A 22,751-nucleotide genomic window follows, 5' to 3' on the forward strand; every position below is an offset into this window, starting at 1 on the left:
TTTTTGGAGTATAATTAAATCATGTATTTCACGTAATATGAAAATACCAAGTTCCCAACTTTAACGAATGAACCGCTAATGAAAACCTTTGAAAATACATCTCCCTTCTTGCTGGTGTCCTTAGAAAGGGCCCAGGACGCCCCAGAAACGGAGAGGCCAAAGGTTTGGGCCCAAATCTACCCGCCCCTCCCCCCTTCACACGTCAAGGTCACAGTCATATGATTCCCCCATTGCTTTAAAACGGAGCCTTTTTATCAACTCTTCGCCTTGGAAAGGAATTAAATCTCTTTGTGGTATGCGAAGATCTGAAGGATTAAATAAATAAATAAATACATCCTTAATCTGAAATACACACGTAAGCAGAATCAACCATGATCAGACGATATGGTGGTAGGGGGTGTAGGAAGGCTGACATACCATGTGAGAGTGTGTGGTTTTCAATCCCCCCTGCCCCCCTTGCCAGGAGAATTCTGAGGTCTCTGGGTTTTGCTAGGGTTTCTTCCGGAGGCTGAGTGGGCCTTACTGGGCAACAGGGCCAGCGCCTTTTTTTTTTTTTTTTTTTTTTTAAAGCTCTTAGAGAATCTCTGAGGGGTCCAGATCTGGAAGACACTGCCCAATGGTCAGGGGGTCCTGTGTCTGGTTCCCCCTCCTCTAAAAGGGCTGGGTCACAAAGAGCAACTCTGCCTTCCCGCAGTTTCTCTTTCAGAAAAAAAAACCAGGCCGGGCCATTGTTCTTCCTCAATGAAGGGGGTGAGGGTGATAACAGAAAGACCTCCTCTTCCCTGCATTCATCACCCACCTCCTGCTTCACTCCACCCAAAGCCACTGCTGGGGAGAAATTCGGGGATATTTTCTTGTTCCTGAGATCACGGGAGCCAATATCCCATTAATATCTTTGGTATCTTCCTTGTATTTTCTTCAGCAATATTCCCTTAAGTAGTCAGCACCCCCACTCCCCATTTTCTGGTTCTAACAGAGCTTGTTCAGAAACACTGCATTCAGACACCAGAGAGGTTAGGACTACAGATAACCACATTTAGTTCTATCAAAAGGGAATGAAACAATATCACTCGCCACCTCCAGCCTCTGAATATTCGCTCTTATATGGTAAAGCACCCTGGAGTTCTGAAGCCATGTTTCACCTTGAACATTTATCAAACCGGACTCTGCTTCCGCAGGAGGACACAGGCCGCCAGCACCCAGCTGACATCTGCTTGAAAAATCCAACAATACCTCCAACGGGGTCGTTTACAAAAAGTGAAAACCAAAAATGAAAGAGGGATTTTAAAAAAAGTATATATACATATGTATACGTGTGTGTTTCCCAAAATAATGGGTTTGGGGTCTCGAATGACCTAAAATAAGACAATATCTCTGCAGTTAAGCCCAGACCGAAGGCCTCACTGAACCGGTGTTTTATTAGCGGCGAGAGACAACGTTCTGTTAGGAAGCACTAGAAGGAATGCACATTGTCCCCCTGCCCTTTATCTTTCACCAGATGATGCTCATTCTATCTGTTTCCAGTGTATTGACCTGGGATGTGGGACTGTTAAAGATCGGCAACGTCTTGCCAAAGCCTGAGGGAGGCAGGGTCACGCGGTGCGCACCGGTCGCGCTGCCGAGAAGCTGCGACTCTGTGCTCTGATTAGCCAGAATGGTCTGCTCTGTTGGGTGACGACTTCAGACGACCCCAGGTGGGCGCTTAATACAGCAACCCCCCCACCCCCATCCTGTCTCTGGTAATGCCAGCTTTGCGTCTTCTTTCTGGGTCCTGGAATTTCAGCCTTGCATCACGATGGGGAGGCCTTAGGAAGAAACCTAGGTGGCGGGTGCCTCTCCCACCTATGGGCCGCTTCCTCGCCGGGGTTTATTCTAGGTCCAAACTGCAAAGAAAAACGCTAGAGAGGTCAGAGACGAACGCTGGAACATTCGTCTGGGCCTTTTACCCCTCCTCCCCCAACAGATGGCTGGGCCAGGACACCTGCAAGGCAGCCGGCAGCCGCCGCCTCCGCGCAGCTCTCCGGCCAGGGTCCACAGTATCGGTTCGGATAAGGTCACCTAACATCCTGGGTCCAGTTCGCTCATTCCCCCGCCCAAAAAACCTTTTTCTGGACTCCTTTCAGTCCATTCGGAGAACAGAGCTTCCGATCTCTGCCTCCCACCCTTGGCCCAGGAACCTGAGCGGACGACTACTTTCCAGCCTCGGGTTTTTTCAGGTTTGCCAAGCGCGCAAATCTCCTCCTGCCCGCGCACCTCAGCACCCGGGCTCCGAGCTTATGAAAATGTAACCCAACTCATTGCCAGAAGTTGTTGCTAATTAGTGGATAATAAACTTCTGTAGCCAGGGCACAAAAGTCTTTTAAAAGTGCAAAGGTGTTCTTTGTTATGGCATCAGAAAGGGGATTAGCATATCAATTGGACTGGGGGGACCGGACAATGAGCCCTCCTCCCCCTTCTCTGCCCTTAGTGTGCCGCCCGCCACCGCCCCCTCCTCCTCCTCTTTCTGCTCTTCCTCCTCCTCCTCTTCCTCCCCTCCGGGCTCGGAGAGCTGTCAAAGAGCGGTTGGGGACTGCAGGGCCGCGGGCCGGGGCCGCGCGGGCAGGCGCAGTGCAAGCTTCCCACCGCCCACCAGGCCGCGCGGCCTGCGCGGCGCCCTCGCCCTCGCCCCGCGCCCAGGCGCGCGCTGGGGGGAAGGTGGAGGCGCGCGGCAGGGCGTGCGGGGACGCGGAACCCGAGCACGGCGTGACGGGTGGCCTCGAGGGCGGGGACCCGGCCTGTCCGCGGAGGGCGGCCTCGGCCGGCCCCACGCGGCGCCCCGTGCCAGCGCCCGCGGCTCGGGCTCCGCAAAATCGCGCCCTTCGCTTCTCCCGGGCCGCGCGAAGCCCCAGCGGACTCTGCACTTTTTGGCAGTGGGGAGCCGCTCCTCACTCTCCTCCGGCCTTTCTCGGCCAACCCGATGACCTCCGACCCTCACGTGCACGCGTCGGGCGGGTAGCGTGCGTTCCGGGCAAGCCGGGCAAGCCGAGCCCTTCAATCTCGAGGCAGCCGGGTCCCCGGGGGCTGCGGGGCCTCTCGGCCGGTCCCGGGGTGAGGTGCCCACCAACTGCCCGCTCGGTGGTGGCTGAGGCGAGGCGGCCGAGCGGCCCAGGCCTCAGCAGGCCTGGCCAAGTCTCCGCGCGACCTCGCCTGGCCCCGCCGCCCTCACCAGCCTTCCACCTGCCCCAAGCTGGCCCTGAGGGAGCCCGCTCCCCGGGCCGACGGAAAAATTGGAAAGCCTTCCCCGCCCGGGTGCAGTAGAGCAAAACAGAAGTAAGTCTCTCGGAGAGGGAGACGCGGCCCAGGCCTGCGGGGCCCTGGCTCCCACTCCCTCCGCCACCCCGCCCGGCTGGGTCGGCCCCGGAGCGCGCCAGGTCCCGGGCGCCGGGGCGCGGGGGCCTGCGGGGCCGCCTGGGGCTCGGGGGAGGAGGAGCAGAGAGTGGCGCGGGAAGGAAGGCGAAGGGGGAGACTAGCAGCGACGGCGCGCTTCGCTCGCCGGCGGCCGAGCCGGACCGGCCACTTGCTGGCGGGCCTTGAGGAGCCGCGGACCCGGCGGCTCGCCTCTCCGCCGCGAAGCCCCCGCAGACCCTGCAACCCCCGCGAGGAAACATTTTCTTTTCTTTTTCTTCTCCCCTCCCCCCTTTTCCCCTCTCTCCCTGGAGGCAGCTTCCGTCCTCTAAATGCGTTTCAAAAAAAAAAAAAAAAAAAAAAAGGAAATCTCCGGGGCTCTCCTTTTCCCAACGTCTCGCCTCCCTCGAACACTGGTGTTGGGCGACCAAGCACCAAACTCACACAAGTTTCCCCGAAAACGAACCGCTTTTACTGCCGTGAGGAAAAATGTCGGGGGGAAAAAAGTGGAGGTCGGTGTTTCCCTAAATGCAAAACACCAGAGAGGAATCTGAAAAGAGCTTTACTTTCCCTGCGAAATCTCCATTGTTGCTTGGCAAACAATGGGAGCCTGGGCGACTGTGGGGCTGTGAGAATGAATAGGCGATCCGCGGGATGTGTGCGGGTCAGTGCTTGGGGTCCCGGGCCTAAAGCCCCTTTCTCAGCTTGCCACAATAAACCAGAGCAAGGTTTAGTCTTTACTGGGTCACCGGCCATCCTCTATTATTCAACACTTCACAACAAAAAACACTTATTAATCAGCGCTGACCAGAGGCCCCTTTTGAAACAAGAGAAGAGGGGAGAGAGGGGGAGAGAGAGAGGTGAAAAGAAGATTGAGAAGCCCCGGACAGAGCTTTCTAAAGCCAGAGCAACCATAGGGTACCTTCCTCCAGTGGCCAAAGTTTATTTGACACAACAAAGTTTCTAATCAGGCCACGGAGACCTGGATTTCTCCTCATTTGCCTTACTCCCCTTCTCTTCCTCTGAAGATGTTGGAGACTTTGTTGCGAGGAAGGATGGCTTTAGGTCAAATTGCTAAGGCCTGATCTTAAAGATCTAATTGCTATTGGAAGAGAAGCCTGTTTCCCAGCTGGGCCTCCACTCTGGAGATGGCGCAAGGAAGACTGTCCAGCTCTGCCCTGGGCACCCTGCTGATGGATGAGGTGTCAGGCCAGTAGTCATGTGAGGACTGGTTTCCAAATGGTATGAGCAGTAGTCAAATGTGGTACTTATTGGCGATACTGAATGCAATCTGTAGATTTTCTACTTCATGATGTTTCAGTCCGGATATATGAAAGGACTAAACTTGCTTGCTAGAATGAAGAGGAACTGCTGATTCTTATGCTCTGACAAGGATTTAAGGGAAAGAATGTGATGAATAGCTTTAGAGAAGAAAGCGGTTCAAAATGTTCCATACCACTAAAATCAGTGGGTTCTTTGTTCAACTTTGATGATTTTTACAGAGCTTATTTGATGTTTGTAACCTAATTGTATTTCTTTCATTTATCTGGTTACATGATAATTATGAACACATGCTCAGAATTATATGGACACTCATATACATCAAAGTGAAGTGCTACATACATCAGCTTTATGGATGAATTTAATCCATTTGGAACTCAGCTAGATATTTTTGATGGCGAAATTTTGTCGCTTTTTGATTTGGGGTTGGAAGCCAATATTTCTTGGTTATTCTGTCTGTTTTACATTACTCAGGTTGTAATTTAGCCAAGTGAGCAAAACTCTTTTGTAATGGCTGATGTGTACAAGTGAACAGAGGCAGCAGATATTGAATCTTGGTTGTCAAAAGCTATAAAACAATTATTTTCCTAAAGAAATAGAAGTGAACGTCAAAGCAATAGTCTTTTAAGTTTAAAATTTCGTTTGTGTGCACTTTTGGATTCCTGTGTAACATAGCTAACCATTTCACTTGTTATGATTCAAAGAAGCCTTTTAAGCCCAGAAAATGTATGGATGGGGACTGTGACTTCAGCAAATTAAGCTGTAGAACTAGATGGCTTGGTAATGAAAGCAAGAATGCAGAATTACTTGGTAGTAAACTACACTGGTATTTACCAGAGTTTATGTAGTAAATGCAAAAATGGGTTGCATGGTTTGGTCTCAAGGAAGTGTTTTACTTAGATGCCTACTATTTGAGATTGGCTTTTTTTTATGTTGAAAATATTGTGTTACTCAGATTTTGCAGAGCTCAACGCTTCTTGCAATGGAGTAATCAACTGTTATCTGAATTATTTAAAGCCTGGGATTAAAGGCCTTGGAGTTGGTGCTGACAAGCTCTCACATGTAGGCAGGGGAAAGTTTAGTATTCTTTTCTTTCTGTATATACTTTGAAAATAATTTGGTCAAATGTGGTGAATTATTTTTAAAATTTATGCATAGGAACAATGAATAATTCTTTTACAAATTGTTTTCCAAATGAGCAAATAAGATATTCAGGAAAAGAGTAGGAATCTGTTTCATACATAACAGTGTGTCACCTAAAATTCATTGTTTTTAAAGGACTGTTCTTTTTTAAAAAAAAATGTTTGCAGTAGATATCTCCACTGTTTCAGAGAAGTGTTCAGGGTGTGGATACACAGAATATATTCATTCAACAAATCCATTTGTGGGACATGACAATTTTATGTCATGTTTTTCCTTTTAGTATTTTGGTTAGCTTCTTAATTTGCTTAAAGGAAGCAATACTCTATTTGTGTGGGTATTTTTACTTGTAAACTGAAGGTATGTGCTCAATGGGACTAATCACTCAGATTATCTTCTGAGTTCTACTGAATAAACAAATAGTCGAGAAAAGCTTTAATTATAATATATAATACATTGAATGTGTTTCTATATCATCACACAGCACATCATTTTAACACATATTTATAGACTCCAAATACTCATCTTTACATTATTTCTTTTCTCTTTCTTTCTTTCCTTTTTTTTCCCCCGCTAGGAAATTAACTAAATAGCATTGTAATCACATTCCCTTAAACATACCAGTGAGTTTGTATGAAAATTGGAATTGCTTCCACATTTGTCAAAGGAGAAAAGAATAATACACAAATATATATTCAGCAAATGTTTAAAATAGAGAAATGCTATTTGTTTATATTATTTGCCATGGACACAATATTTATTAAATTTGGTATATCTTTATGAAATCATTGTTATTCCAAAGTACATTTATTCAGTACTATATACATACTGTTGCATTTTTAAAAAGAAGAGTACTTGAATCTGTAACGAAAACCTAAAAATCTCATGATAAATTTAGCACATGATAAAAATTACTTTATAGGTAGCTAAGTCATCTATATCCTGGAAATTTCTTTCTTTTTTTCTTTTTTTTTGCCTTAAAAAATCCATCTGGACTTTTTTTTTTTTTTAAATGACACATTTAAATAAATCTCAGTTACAGAAGGAAACAAATATCTTGGTAGACCTTGTGCATCTTTATCCAAATGAAGGTTAGATGGCAAAGCCTATGGCTATAAAATGAAAAGTATGTATAGTCTGGTGGGTTTATTTTAAAACATAGTTCAATTTTTACATTTGTTTTTCTTCCTGGCAGATGCATATAATTCAGACATTTTTTCCATCTTGACAGAATTTGTCAAATTCAGTTCAAATTTATATCCACATAATCTGACAAAGTATAATATCAATAGGCTATCATGAAGTATAAATGTGAAGTCTACCAAATGTTGCTTTAATACCTGCTACTTTTCCTTTTATCTAAAAATAAATCAATGTAGTTTTTCATGATAGAGAGAAGGTAAAGAGAAACTGATAAAAATTTGACTTGCCCCCTATGACTTACCCTGTTGCCAGAGAATTCTGGTTAGTTGTATAGATCTGAGACTTCTGTGAAGAACCTCAACCTGGTAATTTATTTATAAACTTCCGCCTCACTAGAGATTCAAAGTTATATTTAGGAAACTAGAACCTCATACGATATGTGTTTATTTGATTCTTCGATTTAAATACTTCATGAGTACACCAAAAGTAATTTTTAATGGGAAATTTTGATTAGGTTTACCTGCATTACATCTAAACAACCCTGATATATTTCTGTACATACCATGATAGGACATCTCATTTTTTGGAAACAAAAGAAAATAAAACTTCTGAAGGAACCTTCCCCCCCCACCAAAATTTCCACATTCTTAGTTTAGTATTTCCTTCAACTAATTACATTTTGATACATATACTGTAAACTCCATTTTGGCTTACACAACAGTTTTTCACCCGGAAATCTATCTGCTTATATAATCATTTGTGACAAAGCAGAGTGTTCTAGAGAATTTCATGTCTCAGAGATGTATATGTGTGTGTGTGTGTTTAAATGCCTTAAATTTCAGTGGTTTGTATGATATTTATTATAAGTTTAAAAGGGATTATTTGGCAGTCCCTTTCTTTATGATAGTTTTTTTTTTTTTTAAATGAGAGCTAAGTTTTAGAAATGCCCCCAAATTAAAATATACAAAGTGGAATGGATTTTTTTTACTTTGGTAGTCAGAGACTCAGTTGATAAAGTTGCCACAAGCTTTTTTTTTTTTTTTTTCCAGTTAAGGAGGCTATTTTGAGATACTATAGGAAGTTAGCTGTGTTGAAGTTATGGCAAAGAACTAAGGTGTTTTGGCTTGGTTTGGCTTGCTTTTGTGTTTTTATGGAATAGAATGTAGCTCAAAGTCCTCGAACTCCTATAGTGCCCCTTATATGTTTTATTGCTTTTTGTGGGACTACTACTGGGGCAGGGGTGTTAGAGAGGAGGAGGGGTGGGCTGCAGAGTCTATGGATCAAGTAGACTTTGTGTAGTAATGCTAATGATACTGAACTAGTCTCTCTCTGTCAGGAAAATATCCATTTTTCAAGCTTTTCATTCTCTGTCATTCTCCTGCCTCTCCACTCAAAGTGCCTAAGAGATCCCATGAAAACTAAGCTCTGGTAAAAATCATTTGTTCCATACCTGATGACAGAGGTATCAAGAGGCAGGAGAATGACTCCGCTTTCACGTCAGGATTGGCCCTTTGGAGTTTGTGCTAATCTGCTGCAATATAATGTTATGTTTTATGTATGTGTACAATGTTTTATTTCCCAGTAGTTACATGTACATTGCACATGCATGGATACCATATTTAAAATTAAAACCCTAAAAATGAGAACAATTACTTGAACATATTTTGTAGGGAAAAAGCATAGAAGGGGGAAAAGGTCTTAGCTATTGGAAAGGAAAAAAATAGATGGTCATGAAAATATATAATTAAGCTGTATTGGAACTAGCTTTAATCAGACTCCAGTTTTCTGAAGACCACAGTTAACTGAAGATTATGAATATCCCAAGAGTTTTTTTTAGATACTCCAGCTTCTTATGAAAGGAAGCTTTTATAAAACCAGCCAGCTGAGACCCCACTCTATCTCAACTGCCTTTTATCCCAAGGTGGTTCAATGATCCCCAGAGACCTAGAAATAAACAGGTTTGTTTGTAGATATACATCACCACAGAACCTAGTCAGGACAAGTCATTCTGGGGCCATCTGGGAGGAATTGAGATTGGAGCAATGTGCCTGGTTTAAGAAGGCTGCTAAGTTTGAGATGAGAGGTTCCCTGGGATTTTGTGAAGGGCTTTGCACTCAGAAGCAGAGACACAGTTTCTCCAAAGTGGTAGAGTAATATCATTTCATGCTTTGGTGAGGACGTGGGTCGGCTAGCATCAATCCTAATGGTTCCCACAGCTTTATAGAAGATGTATGAGTAAGCTTTCCTTTCCTCTTCCTTTACCTTCTCTGCTTTCTCTATTCCTTCTCCATCTCTTTCTTTTCCCTCCTTCTCTTCTCAGACCACAGTGGCACTGAATCAGCCCCATGGACAGATGTATACTCTGCCATAGGTTTATTTGCTTTGTTAATTATGCCTTTAAACTGGTCTGGTGAGGGCTTAAATGAAATGTCTGTACTTAATTTTTTTCTGTTTCTTTCTTCTGAGTGTTCCTCTCTTCAAAGAAGCTAAGTGTCTTAGACCAGTGTACTTGCTGAGCACAAGCCTCACTGTGGAGTCTGGAGGTCAGGCCAGAGGCATGGGGAAGAACAAACTGCAGGTGTGGTTTTCTTCTAGGGTGGGCTTATGGTGGCCTGAGGTTTACTCATCTGAGGCATATCTCTGAGACAACCCAAGCAGTCTCAAACTTTTAGAAACTCCTGGTTTTTGAAGTTCTAGATCTGAAAAGAAAAGGAATGATTGCCCTTTCTGGATAATTCCATTTTGATTATGTCCACATCTCCTCTGAAGTGTGTGTGTGGTGTGTGTGTGTGTGTGTGTAAGGAGAGAGAGAGAGGTGACAGGTGATGGTAGGCATAGTTGTTGAGATATGGGAATGGCCTTAGTTTAAAGATGGAATGCAGACATATATAAACATGGTTATCAAGGACTTTTTAGAACATCAAACAAACTAGGACAAATAATTGTACAGTTTTACAATGTCTCTAGTTTGGAAGTGTACTTCTATAGATGGATCAAGAGATTAAGGAGACTCAAAAATCTGAACTGCCTGGGAGCCAGGAGAATTGGTGGGCTGTAAGAGAGGCTGTCCGTTGTATCCCCTGATCTTTAAGTAAGACTGAGGGAGTGTGGGAAGAAGAAAGAACTGATATTTGGTTGGGTTTACTGTCTGTCCAATGTTCTACCAGGCTTTTTCACAGCATGTTATTTTATATATTCTCACTCAAACCCTTCAAGGTAAGAATGAATTTTTATTCATTTTAGAGATGAGAAAACAGAAGCTCTGGAGGGTTATATAACCTGACCAGGGTTACACAGCTAACACATTTTGGAAAGAAGCTCGTCTCTAGAATCTGTATTTTTTTTCTTAAGCCAGAAATATCTCACATGATTTATTTTCCTCATAATCATTCATGACAGAAGTAAGTATTTAATCACCATGTATCTTCCCAGACTGATCTTTTGCTATACTCTCCTCCCTGTGGTTATTTTATACTTTTGTCATAGGGGCAGACACCTTATGCCCTTCCATACACTCCTAACCCAAAGTCTGTTCTTTGACTCAAACCAGTTCCATCTGCCTACAGTGCCTTCACTGGGACATTGATTTGGGTTGCCTTTTATTCACATGGGTGTGTGAACTGAAGGGTTGGGACTTAACTGATACATATACATAGGTATACATGGATTGGTATTTTATGTTGCATTATATTGTGAAACAGGGAAATTCGTCAAAGGCAGTAGCAACGTTGTTTTCAGAAATTTAATTTTAGGATGTGAAGATTCTTTTTCTCTCTTTTCCCAGTTCTTTAATATTTATTTTAAGAAAGTTTTTTTTTTTTTGCCATTCTATTTCATATCCTAGCACACAATCTAGCCAATTAAATTATGAATCTGAAACTTCGAGGGCTTGAGCTAGTTCTTTACTGAGGTTAGGCATTATTTAGTATCAGAATTAACTCTTTCAAGCCTTTGATTGCACTTCTCATTGTACTTATTAAATGTTTGATATTTTATTCTTAATTCTCGAAGGAAGGAAATATAATTTGTGTTAGTAAAATGCCTATTTGGAGAGGAAATACAAAATGTGTCAGTAATATGCCTATATTGCATGGAGTTTTCTAGATATACTTCTGGTATATGAAATGTAATTCTCTGCCTCAGTTTTCTTATCATGATAGTAGTAATCCTTATTTTAGTGGGAACTTTAAAAATTTATTAATATTGGCAGAACATCTTGAGAATGAGAAATAATATCAAGTATGAAAGTGAAAATATAAATGCTGCTAGAAAACATTTAACCTCAAGTTAGATTAATGCTTTTATTTTCTTATAGTTTTTTGTTGAAACATTAATTTTCTTTCAAGATTTTCATGTTAAAATCTTTAAATGGCTATTACTCATATGTAAAGATTGTTTCCAAAAAAACAAAGACCCTACTGTAAATAAGAATTCTTTTTGTTGGGCTAACAACTCAGGGAAAATTAGGTCAAAAAAGATAGAGTAGTACTTTTTAAATTACAGCACTTTGGTGATTAAAATAACTAAGTAAACAATGATGGAAACACGAAAGTTAGAATATTAACATTTAATATGGTGGTTTTGGGATAAGACCTAAACATTGGAGATCACACCAAGTATTTGCTTCCAAGATACAAATAACCTTGGAAGTTATGCCTTTGGTTATGAGTTACTATTTGTAGTACTGCTCAAAATCAAAGATTGAGGGTTACTATGGGAAAGAAGCAATAAGAGTACATACTCATTTGGATTCCTCAGAATAGTACTGTAACGTCAGTGACCAAAATACTAGCCCAATAATCACTAAATCCTGAGTTTATTTGGAGTCAAATCTCAGGTGAGCCAGTATAACTCTTTGACTTTGTTTTAGTTTCTTCATCCCCAAAATGGAGATAAAATTGCTTACTTGCAAAAGAGATAGTGAATGCTAATTAATTAATGAGTTTGAACATTGCTAATAAATTCCCCTTTCTTAATTCAGTTTTCAAGGCTACAATCTCAGACATGCTGAAAATGCAGAAGTTCTGTGTTCAGATATAATGTATCTCAATATTTGGGTTGTTCAAATATGTACCTAGCCGACTCAGAACACAGATATGTTTCTTGGATAACTTAAAGCTGGCTTTAAACTAACCAAATCACAGTGAAACTTCTGGTAGAAAACACCAAATTTTACTGGTTTCACCTACGCAGCTTAAGATTTACATGTGTGTCGGTGAGTGTGTGTGTGCGCATGCATGCTTTATATATTTAAATATATGCAATTTCTTTGCCTTTTAGGTAGATATGTAGAAAAACATATTTAGGAAAATAAACCACCAAATCACAAAGAATCCAAACTAGTGCTTATCTCTAGTTACTAATATGCATGCTGTGTCCAAGGCATGGCAGCATGGGTTTAAGTTGAATTGGTTGTATCTGACAAGCTTAACTTAAAGGAACTGTTTTATGTTTGGAGGAATTAACTTATCATTATAGTACCATCTGTGCAGGGAAGTAAGTTAGACCACACGGTGGCTTTCCAGGGTGAATGGGTCTCACATGCGTGGTGTCTGGGAAAAGTCACTGGACAAGGAGTCAGGTGCCCCCATTTCTAGGCCTGCATGGCTGCACCTCTAACCAACTAATGAGGCATGAGTGGTACCAGTTTCTCAAATATGAATGAGTGCACTGGGTTAACATCATACTCCCCTAGTGCTACAAGCCTAATCTCTTGATTCCTAGGCTGATAGCCTTCTTATTGTTTTACACTGTCTTCCCGGTGAGTATTTCTGTAGGCTGGGAATCAATTCCAGGCAAACTACATGACAGGGAGTATTGCCTGCAGAGAGCTGTGCACATATTCAATAAATACATATTGCTTGAAATACTTGATGATTAATTAACCATCTAGAGAAAGCCTGTGATCAATGTTGATGACTAAGCCTTAATGGCAAAATAGTTAAAATTTATTGAGTACCTCTAATGTGTCAGGCACTCTATTTGCAGTTTGCATATGATATCTCATTTAAGTAATCATCCAGGAAACACATCTAAATCTTCCTGGAGAGTTTTGACATTATGGTATTATTGGTCATTCTTTTCAAGAAAAGTATTTTCTGCTGGACTTGTTTGGAGCCTCCCTCTTGATGTCATTTGAAGAAATTCAATAAAGGCAAATGAATTTGCATTAGAAGAAAGCAGGGCTAAATATCCATAGAAAACTCCAACTAAGGCATTGAATTTATAAATTGCATCTTGAAAGCTGTAGCCAAGATCACGTTTAAGCCAGAATTTTCCTCATCATCCATAGTTCCTCCCATTCTTTGAAAATGTTAATAAGGCAAGAATATAGGCAGGAAGTGTTTTTTTTTTTTTTTTAATTTTTATTTTACCATGTAAATATCTTAAAAATCCATCTTCTGCTCTCCATCTCTGGGATAATTGTTTTAGTACAGACATCATCATTTCTCTGGTGAAATGTTAGAGTAGCCCCTTCACTAGTCTCTCTTCTCACCGTTTCCTAATCTGTTCTCTTTTTTTGCTACCACAGTGTTTCCTAACACTCAAACTTTCTGTTTTAAATTCTTCAATAGCTCTTCTTGACATCCTCTGTGAGACCTTGCCTCTTTGTTACCTCCTTCCCAGGAGGAGGGAGCTGCCCCATCCTCTGAGTTTCTGTGCACTTTGATATATACTTCTTTTAGCAAGTATATTTTATGAATGTCTCTCCTGTTGGTTTCTGAGCTTTCTATAATACAACCTCTTTGAATCATGTCAGTGATTGGCACATTGTTCATAATTGTTGAAGGAATAAAGAATTTGGGAACCTGAGCTATTCTGGGTTTAGTAGAGGAGATATAATGTCACAGTTCATTAAAATTATTTTTCTAATCCATTATCTTGTTTGAGTCTCACAAAAAAACCCAACCCTGTAATTTTGATCCATGAAAGGGCTTAGTTCATGGCCTCAGAATTTCTGATAGGCTACCTATTTGGTCAGGTGACAATTGGGCAGGGCCTGGAAATAACTATTTCAGGATTATTTTTCAAAGGTTGGATCCTCCTTTCTGATAGTAGGCCCTAAAGTTTCAGGGCTAAGGTTACCCTGACAGCCAAAGCTGAATCCACTTTCCGAAAAAGAAATGTTTCCAGTTCTTAGCCTAGGATGGTATAGGAGGGCTGCAGGAAGTAAGGGAGCAAACACATTTTTAGAATGATCTAAATGAAGATGAATAGAGAAGGGAACAGAGAAGGAGCCTTATTAGAGGCCCTGTAGAAGCTTAGATCTGTAAAACCCAGCACTGTGGGACTTAGGATTGCCCTGTTCTGGCAAATGTAGCTAATGCCTAGGGTATTCAGGTGCCTTTTATACTTAGGAGAAGAGAGAGTCAGAGGCCTTTTAGCATCAAGATATTCCTTTAACTTTCTTACCAAATTCCTTCACCTTGCCATGCTTCTTGACATCCCATGGAAAAGGGACTTTCTTTGTTAATAAGCCTCTTTTAATAGACAAATGTGCAAAAGGCATCTCATTTTAGAGATGTGACTTACCTAACAGAAAGGAAAAAAAAAAAAGGCATCTCAAATTTAACATCTCTAAACCAGAGCTCTTTGTTTTCTACCCTCCCCAAACCTCCTCCCTGTCAGATCTTCCCAGTTTTCCCCATCTCCGTAAATGACACACCCATTCAAGGGAAAAACTTCAGGAGCCATTCTGGATTCCACTTTCTCTCTCACCACCTACCCATCCATCAGCAAACCCTATCAGCTCTATCTTCAAATATTTCCTAAGTCTGATCATGTTTTTCTGTCTTTACCACTACCTTCTTACACTGAGCCTACCATCACTTCCCTCATGAGCTACTGCAATAGCTTTCAAACGGGTCTCCCTCCTTTGCTCTTGACCCTCCTCCTCCCCAACCATAGCCCACCCTCTGCAGAACTGCCAGAGTGAGCTATTAAAATGTAAATCAAATCACTTCGCCCCACTGCTCAAAACCACACAAAGCTTTCTGTCACACTCAGAATAAAATCCAGAGTCCTCGCAATGACCCACAAGGCCCTACATGATCTACCTACCACCTGTCCGTTCTAGTTCTTTTCTTCTTTCTTCTCCCCACTCATTCCTTTCCAGCCATTCTGGCCTTCTTACTCATGGACTTTGTGTATCATAAAACTAATGGGATTTCCCTCTTTTAATTGATTTCTAATAAGTTTAGAGCTAAATTTCTGGTCTATCTCTAGTAAGACTATAACAATACACATTAAAAAAATCCCAATCTCATTTCTGGTTCAGCTTTACTTTCTTGTTATTATTATTTCTTTCTCTTACCTTTATTAATTACAAATTAAATATACTCCTTACATCTTTTTTATTACAACAGGAAAATCAGACAACATAATAAAAAAGTAGAATATTTTTACCACATTGCTCCTTATCCCAATCTTCCAGTGACTTCCCAATGCTTCTATTGTAAAGTTTAAACAGCGTAAGTTAAAATTCTCGTTTCTTTTTACCTCCAGTCTCATCTCTCAATACTCCCTCTTCACTTGGCTACCTTGTATTCATTCATCAGATTTCAGTGGGAATGTTAGAAGGTTTTTCTCAGTTATCTCTTTGGTGAGCCCTCTGTGTGCACTGAATCCCAGCACTCTATTGTAAGGTGATGTTGTTGCACCTACTGGAAGACAGGGACAGTGTTTTTCTTATTCTTCATTGTATCCACAGCTTTAGCTTAGTATCTGGCCCATAGAAAACTCTTTTTTTAAATTTTAAGTTCAAGTACAGTAAACTGGAAAACTGATAATGATTACTGATGAGTGAGTGAATAAATGAATGATGAGAGGCTTTTGCTAGGAGAGGGTTTTTGAAAATATCTGTCCAGAGTTTACGTCACACAACAAATAAATTATTAGAGGTGGGCAGGGAGTATGTGTAATTTATAAAACACTTTGAACAGGTGCACTTTAGGGGATAATATTCTCAGAATCTTTTCTCTTGGAGTACACCCAACAAGACTCAAGACTGCCAAAGTTCTTCCTTTGGTAGGGGATCTCTTTAGTCATCTTCCCCTTAGTGCTACTTGTGGAAACTATTGAGTTTGAGTACTTAAATACGGTAGAATCAAACAAAAAGTTGGAGAACCAGAATGTGACCTTTGTCATCATTCTAATTTTATTGACTTGCAGTATTCATTTTATTGATTTGTAGAATCGATGGTGTTTTTGTGTGTGTGTGTCCATAGCTGGTTAGCAAGCACTTTGAGCTTGTAGCAGATTTGTGGCTATATTTTCAAGCTCAGTCTTTCATCAGGATGGCAGAGATTTGGCTCAAAAGTAATCTATTTTCTGAATTAATGAAATAGCTTTCATTTGGCCCTGCCATCTTTATGGAGCAGTTAAATCTTTGCTTTAGGCAGAAGTGATGGCAATACCACTATTTACAGAGACACAGCAATGTGCAGGGTTGGGAAATGTGGACAGTTCCAGTAAATAGTTTATTCTGGACTTTCTGGTCTTTTTTTTTTTCTGATCTTTTATAAAGTGGTCCAAATTATCTCTTCATACGCAGAAGATTTTTATAAAAACAAAAAAGAAAGCAGATCACATTTAGACAAATAACATACAGGGTGTTGAATTTGGAGGCCACTATGATGAAACTGATTATTAATGTCATCTTTTACTTAGTTGGACTTCCTATGGAAACAAATTGAGTATCCCCATCCAATAAGTAGAGAATTGCTTTCTTTTTCTTTACTATAAATAGTTACCATTTACTGAGTGCTTACCAAGTGTCATATAATCTTGAACCTTCAACACAGTATGATAGTTGGATGTTTTTCCTCCTAATTTACTGAGGAATAAATGAAGGTGCAGCAAGAATAAATAATTTAACCAAGATCACAAAGCTGGGGTCCACTTGGATTTCTTTGACATGCAAGTCCCTGCTTCTACCATGATAATGATCTAGGAAGAATGGCAGAGTTGTCAATCCAGGATCTAAAGTATTTTAAAATGCTTAAAGAAGCAGAGATTTATTTTTTTCCTCTAACATATAAATTTACATTATAAATCTGTGAATGAGGCTATTGTGAAGGAAGGAGAATGTTTTCTTGGAGGTGAGTGAAGGTGCTCTAGAGAGTAAAGTGGAATAAAGTTATGAAATGCTCATGGACTCTTAGAGCAGAAGTTTGAGTATGATAAAACAGTTGAACAGAAAGAAGTGAGAGTGAACTATAGATGCCTTGAGTCCTGTGGTTGATTAAGGAGACAAGGAAATACAGGAAGCAAAAACTTGTATATCCTAGAGGACAGACCCTAAAAACAGACTTGGAAATAGGCCCTGGTGGAACAGCAAAAGGACACAAGATCTCCCGTCAACATCTCCAACAAAGAACACTCGTTTGGTCAGGAGAGTGTGGCCCTAAAAGTCAGAAAACATACGTTAATTATGATGCTTAAGAAGGAGATATGAAGGGGGAGCCTGGGTGGTGAAGTTGCTGCTGTTGGACTCTTAGTTTCAGCTCTGTTCATGATCTGGTCGTGACATTGAGCCCCACATCAGGCTCTGTGCTCTGTGCGGAGTCTGCTTGAGTTTCTCTCTCCCTCTTCCTCTGCCCCTCCCACTCGTGCTCTCTCTCTCAAATAAATAAATCTTTAAAAAAAAGGAGATATGAAGGATGATACTTAAAAATGGTTATAGATTCTGCTCCATACCAGATGTAAGAGACATTTCCCTTCAAAGACGACGGGAAAAAGAACAAAGGCAATAAATACTGAAGTTTGATCTAAGACTGGTTAGCAGAAGTCAGGTGGGCTAGACAAAAGCCAGGGCCGCATTAACTGTCCTTCCAACTGGAGGGCAGTGATGACATTTAGTATCTTGGAAGGTTTGCTGACCAAATGGCAAACTCAAAGATAAATTGGCTGCAGTCTCTGTCCTAGTCTCAAGAAGATCACCCTGTGAGGGGAGATGGAGAAGGGAGGGAAAGAAACAGATGTATAAGCAGATAAATCAGACAGTACAGTGGGTAATATAATATTTACATATATATAGAAGGTACTTTGAAAGTACAGAAGCAGTCATGACTAACTGAATAGAAACACAAACTATTATGTAAAGTCATAAGTGTTTTAGTGTCATGAGCAAAGTACTATTTACTAGCACAGTTATAGAAGGATTAATTCTTCCTAGTGACTTTAAGGAAAACTTCATTGAACAGGGTATATTTGAGAGATCTTGAAGGATGAGATTTTCTTCAGGCAGAGAATGAAATTAACTGCCAAGAGCAAGAAGGAGGATTCTGTACCCGTGTTCTTTCACAGAAAGATTCTAGGGATAGAATTATAATCTATTCAATCAACCAGGAAGAGGCACTCAAACTGTAGACTCAACCATATCCTTCTCTTTCAATTATCATTAAAATGATCCAATGTAAGCAGTTGCCCAGCTTCTGTGCAGTTAAGCTTATAATGACAAGTTTCTTTGTTGTGGAAGTGTGTTTTATTGTGGGTGTCTATGTCTACAGATAAAGCATAGAGGAAAACTACTGGAATTCTAGCTTCTGCAGTGGTTGTTGGAGAGAATTCTCTATGTATCTGGTAGATGAGAGGGTCAAACATGGTGTGTGTGAATGTGTGAGTGTATATAAGGGGAAGAGGCTGTGGTTCCTTCTACCTGCCTGTGGGCTTCGTCAGCCACATTCTTTCTGGGTCCCTGTAGGAATGCTGTGCTATCCTGGCATTTAGCTAATCACATTTGCAGAGATCTGGCCTTAGCCAGGTCTACCTCTCATCATTAAAAGACCACATTTGTATGTGCTGCTCTTCTGTCTCTTAAATGAGACAGTCTCTTCTTCCAGAGATCAGTTTTTAGTTTTCAAATGATTTTCCCTGATTGGATATAGTGTAGAACATGTCTAGGTGGTTTACCATTGCTTCTTAACAGCTGCCCTATGGTGGGAAAAGTCAGGCACAGTGTGTACCCAAAACTGTAGAAATGTCAGCATGTGCTATGCTGATATATTAATTCCAATAGGGGTGATTCAGAAACACATACTGCATATGCACCATATGGGCCTTAAATATTTATGAAACCGAAAAGTCACAAAAACAATTCTTTAATGTAAAAGTTAAAAAAATCTATCACTACAATTTTTCATGAACTAAGTTTTAAGCATTTAATATTTTAATTTACAGATTACTGTATTACTGAAAGGACACTTATAATTTTAAGATATTGTTAATTCTTGTTGATTACCTGATCTTCAAAGACACTATTGTTAGATACTATGGACGAATTAAAAGAATGCCCAGAATTTGTCAGATTCTTAACTTGTTTTACCTATTTTCTATGTTTACCATCCATTGAGTAATATTTTTTTCCCTGTAGGAAAAGAAAAGGAGATTAGGGAAATCTCCAATCAGTCCACTCTTTCCTTTTCCAAATGAAATGGCATTTAGGGGAAAGGCTTGGGAGGAGATTTTAAAGCAATAAATGTAAAGAAGGTGTCTTAGAATTATGAAAACACACTTTTTCTTTTTTTTTTTTCTTAGCATGTTTTCCAAGCTTGGTGCTGTGCTAGAGTGATTCGACATAATTTAACCTAAAAGCTCTGGGCTAGTAACCCAGAAACCTGGCTTCTAGCTGTGACTCTGATGCTAATTATTTGTACCTTAGTTTCCTAATTTATAAATGAGAGACTGATTAGTTTATCCTTAAATTTGATGCTATAAAATATCATCCAGACTTTTACATGTTTATAGTGAAGACGTTAGGTTACTGAGAATTAGAACCATCTCTGTTTGATCACCATTCTATACCATATACCTAGTACAGTGTTTTTAAGGAATATTTAGAATGAAAGAAGGAATAAGATGATGCAAAACGGTTATGGCAGCTGTCTTTACTGTGCTCTGAGAGCCTGGTCCAATTATACTGTGGATCTGAAAAGTCATGAAATAGCCTGTAATTCCCTTGAGTGCATCCATCCCTCTCACCATGCTGTAATCAAAATCTAATCTTAATCAAAATTTTCCTGATACCATCATAGCCCCCTTTTAAGAGATTCAACTTCTACCTTTATTGCTTACTTACTGCAATAGGAAGAAATGGTGCATTGAGACTTGTTTTGTCACATAATTCGTATATAAATAACCTTTTACTATATTTTGAACACCTTTTATTCATTCTACTCTCTTCTCTCTATCCTCAGTGTTATTCATTGACCAGTTTCTATGACTCTCATCCATTTTGACAATTTCAGTTTATTGTTTGCCTTTCTATTTTACCTCCTATGAATGTCCTTCAAAATTTTTACTTAATTATTGGACACTTGATTTTTTTTCTTAACTTCCTCATTTCTTCACCTTCACTTTATCAGTATGATTATTCCCATGGGGTCTCATCCCTGCCTAGAGTGGTTTATTTCTAATATCTTAAGATCAGTTGTAATAATAATTATTCAGTAGTATTTTCAGTGTTTCCATTTCTCATCAATCTTTATAAGTTGTAACCTGCACATTTCCTCACACCAAATAACCCAATATTTACTTTTTATTTTTAAAGCTTCTTTCCCTCCCGGGCTATCAATTTACTTTTGAATTGTTTTGAATCCCTATCTCCTCTGAGTCCCACGATCAGTGACTAAACCTTCACATTTTGAGAGTGTAGTAATCTTGCATCTTCATCTTGCTGTGGATCTGGTGTGTCAATTCCGGGATCGAATGGAACCTGACTACCTGCATTCCCAGCTCTCATCCTGCTAGTTATAGAAGGTCATAAAAGCATACTGGTTGGATCCTATAGAAATGTATGCAATCTGTCCTGTTCTCTGGGATGTGACATCACATTTGGATGCGTCAGTTCCAATTCATTTCTCTACTTCTTGTGTCCTCACTCTTATTCTTACTTCTATTACACTCAACCATTAAACTTTCCTGATTTACAGAGAACATTGAGAAATAATCCTGTGGCAATGATACTATCAACTTCTCTTTAATTCAGAAAATCTCTTGTACCTCTACTCATTATTTTCCTTACTGGGGTCCCCTTTTTCCATGGTTAATTCCAGCAACTTGTGCTTGACCTTACTGCCATCTGATTCCTCCAGGAATCTGTTTATTTCTTGCTAGTTTAAGTTCCCAGACCTACCACTTTTTGTTTTTTGAGTTGGTCATTTGACTTAGAGGCTCAGTTTTCTCATCTGTAAAATAGGAAAATTATACTTATCTAATGGATTGCCTATGTGTCTTGCCAGATACTTTGTGGTGACATAACCTTAGCTATCTGCAGTGGAATTGTTATATTTTCCCCTCCTAAATCATTAATCATTGCTCTGAGTAGGACCAGAATCACAGCAAACAGCATACTCTAACTGAGAATGCATAAACATAGTTTTGATTTTAAAAAAATCAGGCTAGAACTAGAGATATGCTGGTATCCCAAGGGGATTTTTCCCCCCTACAACTGTGGAGACTCACTTGTTAAGAAAAATGAGAACATTAAGGTTTGAAAATAAAACAAATGGGAGATTGGGTGTTAACATGGCTTTTAAGAGCTTAGCTGTTTTACCTACAAAATCATGGGGTTTGACTGGATGATCTCTAAGGTCCCTTGTAGCTTCAGGGATGTTATGGCTCCGAGTCTGAGCTCTGCTTATGGGCATGAAATTCATAGACCAAACTCCTGTGTTTCCTGAAATATAAGGCAGCAGCTCAAGGATGATACTATTTCATCAGACAAAGAAGAATTTCTTGTTGCAAATGATTGTACTATTAGTTTTTGAGAGAAAACTCAATGATCTGCTGAGTGTACAAGGAGCAGTATTGAGTGTTTCCTAGCAGATAGATAGCTGGCAGGCTTAAAATGAGTATTGATGTGTTTATGTGGAGATAAGGACACACGTTAGCTTTTCTCAGAATTTCATTTTCAATTACTCTTGAACTAGTTTGAAAATTCATCGTCTTCACGCCAAATATCTTTTAGTGTGCCACGTATGCTGAGTAGCAGACCCTGACATCTCAACAGGGCTCACATAAGTATACTCAGGCAAAAATTAAGCAGAATCAGGGGAGTGCAGATTTCTGGTGCTGCTCTGGTAGTCCGGACTTTGTCCATTAGATGATATACCTATATCTCTTCTCTATCTCTTCCTGTTTTGCTTCCCATTCCTTCCCTCTCACTCCCCTTCTTCCTTTTTCTTTTTCTCTTTTCTTTCCTTTCATGTAAAATCCATTGCTTTTTTAGAAAAGAATGAGCAAATGCATGAATACTGGTCTCTCTACCATAAGCTGCTCCTGCTAGTTAAAAGCAGAGACAGTATTACAGGAACCTAGGCCTAGAGGGGGTCTTGGGAAGTCATTCAGTCTGCTTCTCTCACTTTAGGCCACCCCACACTATACATAGATGACCTTTCTAAATGAGAAGATGCCATCACCTTTCCTAGTCTCTCTTCCAATATTGACCAGCTTTCACTGTCAGAACTGCTGCAGTATTGAACCTGCTGCTAAATTGTCTTTAATGCTGGCCAGAGTGAATGTGTTGACAAGTTACAAATAATAATAATAATAATAATAATAGAGGCTACTGGGGCATGATCCCAGAAAAGTTCCATGTTTCTAAATATGATGCTTTATAGGATGGCTGTACATATATGCAGCCTAGAATTGAATTGATCCTCTTGAGATATAATAAGCCTATAATTCTCAGCTACTTTAAATCCTGTCTTGGTCCCATATGCAGCCACAGCTGTGAGGTCCTTGGTATGGTTATTTTAAATCAAACTGTTTGTCTAAAGATAGACAATTAATAACGTTAGTAA

At 40.2% G+C, this 22,751-nt stretch overlaps 1 long non-coding RNA gene across 2 annotated transcripts in view; it reads left to right on the forward strand.

The window, feature by feature from the left end:
• Window positions 1-2,717: 2,717 nt before the first annotated feature.
• Window positions 2,718-22,751, forward strand: part of LOC118546386 (uncharacterized) — a 298,565-nt gene continuing 278,531 nt past the window's right edge. Inside the window, exon 1 of one of the 2 annotated variants that reach the window (XR_013447871.1) lies at window positions 2,718-3,309. This is a non-coding gene — a long non-coding RNA (uncharacterized LOC118546386). Of the gene's footprint in view, window positions 3,310-3,939; window positions 4,627-22,751 lie in introns of those variants that run through there. The other variant, XR_013447872.1, reaches the window with a different exon arrangement.

Source organism: Halichoerus grypus, chromosome 5 (genome assembly GCF_964656455.1).
Source record: "Halichoerus grypus chromosome 5, mHalGry1.hap1.1, whole genome shotgun sequence".
Lineage (NCBI taxonomy): Eukaryota > Metazoa > Chordata > Mammalia > Carnivora > Phocidae > Halichoerus > Halichoerus grypus.